Consider the following 3,660-nt stretch of genomic DNA (forward strand, 5'->3'; position numbering starts at 1 on the left):
AATGTGTGAGATGCACATTACACAATGCTGAGCGGTTTTGATGTGCAACGTCCTAGAGAGAGCAGGGGGTGTTAAACCGCGTCCCGTATAGGGGGGGGGGGGCGAAACGGCTCCCCTGCCCTTTTCCGTGGATATCTCCTAAACGGCTGCCGATATCGCCACCAAACTTTCAGGACCTCTTTGGGTATCAATTTTACACATTTTGACCAAAACCTTCTCCAGAGGCTATGATAAGTTGGCCACAAATGACATCAGAATGACGTCATGTTCTGCCATTTTCGACCCAAAAAAAGGTTTCGCGAGAAGAGCTGTCAGGCCTACAGCTTTGAAGATACAGAAAAATGATCAAAAAATGATTAAAAAATGATCAATTCATAAAAGGCGTAGAATTGACAGGGCTACAAAATTACTATCTTGGATTTTTCGTATTTCTGGATGCTGACCCCCAAAATAAAAAAGTAATTTTTTTTAATAGTAGCCAAAAAATCCCAAAGGTTTTTGATTTTCGAAAAAAAAATTGGAATATATATGATAGTCATAGTTCCTTCCGTGTTCTATCTACATACCAAATTCTAGATCGATATCTCTTTGTTTTGGGCCAAGTTATAGCGAAAAAACTGTTCAAAAATGATGGCGTCAAATTTTCAAACTCAATTTTTGGCAATTCTAGACCACGTAGCGCAAAACAAAGACCACCATTATACCTACTCCCCGTGACGAGGTGCATCGAATCAATATACCCGCTTTATGCAAAATATCAACTTTGAAAATTGACCTAATTTGACCTGACCTTGACCTGACCTTCACTAGAACGTAACCTTAACTGGCCCCAAAGGCTGCCTGACCCACATTATCGCATTTGTTATGTAAAATGAACCATAAAACATGGATTACACGACACTTTCATATTGTGACCCCCAGTGACCTGACCTCTGTGAACTGACCTGTTTTCAGTGACCTCAGATAGCAAAGTATCTGTTTGACGAACAATTTACCATCGATGATTTTCAATAACTTACCAATTTACTCATTTCACAACACATTTCTTGAAATGCCTGTGAACGGTGAAAATCCGACCTTTGACCTGACCTGTGACGCCATCGGTTTGTTTGACAGCGATAAATGAAATTTGGTCACAAGGTAGTTCCCCGGTGGGGCTATCGAACGCCGTTTGAATTTTGAAAATCGGCCGGTAGCTTTCCAAGATCTTAGGGGGGGGGGCGAAACGCCCCCCCCCCCTACGGGTCCACCGATAACCCTACGGGGCGCGGGTTAAACGCCTCTAAGCCTCTACATATGCCTGAGTGAGATTGCATCGTCGTGGCGTTTCTTGTACGCTCGTCAGTTGTTTGTCTCCAAAACGGTGCGCCGCAGAGCGCCAAATTCAGCAGAGCTGCAATAAAATCAAACCGTACAACTGACAAGTTTGAAAGCTTAACCCGCGCCCCGCTGGGGGGGGGCAGAATCTGCCCCCTCCCGTTTTTCGCCAATAACTTCTAAACGCGTTACGCCAGCGACGTCAAACTTTCAGTACCTTATCATTCATCAATTTGACACGTTCCCTGAAAAATTGAGCGAAATCCGTCCGAAAATTATGAGGAAATGACGCTTTAGTGACGTCATGTTCGCCATTTTCGCCTCAAAAACGGCAAAATTTCAAGCGCCGCTAACATCTTCATTTTTAAAGGAATCAAGATGTAACAAAAAGGTTATACGTGATTTTACTTTGTCTATCAAATGGCTATCTCGGTTTTTTGAAAATTTTGGATTTTGACCCAAGTTTAAAAAAAAAATGATTTTTTGGGGGGGGAAAGAAAATTATAAAATCCAAAATTTTGAGTGCATCGAAAAAACGGAATATATGTCAGAGAAGTGGTCTATGTGCACCTAGGTACATACCAATTTTTAGAAGAATCGGTTCAAAAATGTGGGAGTTATTCAAATTTTTTTATGACGTCACAACACACAATATTTTCGAAAAATGAATTTTTTGGAAGTTATAGACCTCGTACGGAAACAAAAATAGCACCATTCAATTCGCCGTGAAAAACTGCATCAGATAGACACCTTTTTAGGCCTTAACAACCAACTTCAAAATTTGACCTCACTTGACCTGACCTTGACCTGACCTCGACCTGAAATCCATCCAGAGGTGGTCCATATCACTTATTGAGTGTGCCTATTGAATTCTATGCGTAAAATGACCCATAAAACATGTGTCGCACATGCCCTTTTCTATATTTTGTTTTTGGTGACCTGACCTGACCTGACCTGAACTTGACCTTGAACTTTGAATGATATTGTATGCAACGAAACTTGTCTTGGTAGCCTAAGAACACGTTTTGGGCAATCAGTCTCAGTCCATTCTTCGGCAACTACAGTGCAAGGCCGATACTGTAGAAGCTTGCATTTTGTACCCTTGACCTGACTTTGACCTGACCTCTGACCTACTTAAGCAAAAAAATAGTTTCTTAAGATCCGCCTTGTTGAGAGCGTTCGATTGCCGTTTTTCCCGTCTTTCTACGACCATCGGTTCGGAAGTTCGACAGGGGGGCAGAATCTGCCCCCCTCCCCCAGCAGGGCGCGTATGGCTGAATAGCCCAGTGGGGCGTGGGCTATTCAGCCCTCGCCGGCACAGGCCATTTTGCGTCCCTCGTCGGCACAAGGGGGGGGGGTTGGTACGACCCCCCCTCGCGTTTGGACCCTGATCGAGCTAGAGCTTCGCGGATAAAACGAGCGTGTTGCCCGTCACGAGACGAAGCCGATGATACCCAATTTTAAGGTCCTAGGTCATCGGGTGACCTTCCAAGTCAGGTCAATGACCCGAAAACCGGGAAAATCGGAACCTGTTAGAAAGTCGTAAAGTGTGGCTGTTATGTGGTTTTCCGGGGTACTGATCACGAATATCGTGTTAGTTTTGATCAGAGATGATGTCTTTAAGCATTTAGACCAGGTCGGGTCAGGTCAGGTCAGGTCAACCGGTAGGGGTTGTGACGGGTATTCGAAATACATGTCAACCGCCTCTGACAGCTTTGTAACATGTTACGAAGGCACCAAAACTACTTCGTAAATGTTCAAATGGTTGCTAAATTCGAATTCAGCTCCAAAAACTAGCCTAGAAACATGTAAAACTCGAAAAAGTGAACCGAGGTCACACGAGGTCACCAAAGGTTGATGACCTGACCTGACCTTCAGGTGACCTTGACAGTTGACACCCACCCAAATGTCTGGAAGCAACATCAAATCACATGTTTGAACGTTTGAAACCACGAAAAGCTTGCAAACGCGCGGCTAATGCGAGCCGACATACGCCGAATCGCGATTCCGGCCAAACATGGTCTCGGAAAAGAGGTCACAGGTCAAAGGTCATTTGGGTCAGGGTCATGAAATTTTCAGGGTAGGTGTAAAATTGATCAATGCTAGGGTACTGAAAGTTTCGTCGCGCTCGGCCGCTTTTTACGCGAGTTATTCGCGAAACACCTTAGGGGTTTTGCATACCCCCTCCTGTGCCGGCGAGGGTTAAACGACTATCTTTAGGTTTTAATTAAGTTATGGCGACACAGTTTTGGTTTGGACAACAATTTAAGCATGCTCCGCATAATATTTGTTAGGAATCATATTGCCGATAATGCAGGCATTTTATAACCGCGTTTCGTTACC

Source organism: Amphibalanus amphitrite, unplaced genomic scaffold (genome assembly GCF_019059575.1).
Source record: "Amphibalanus amphitrite isolate SeventyFive unplaced genomic scaffold, NRLGWU_Aamphi_draft 000073F_arrow, whole genome shotgun sequence".
Taxonomy (NCBI): Eukaryota; Metazoa; Arthropoda; class Thecostraca; order Balanomorpha; family Balanidae; genus Amphibalanus; species Amphibalanus amphitrite.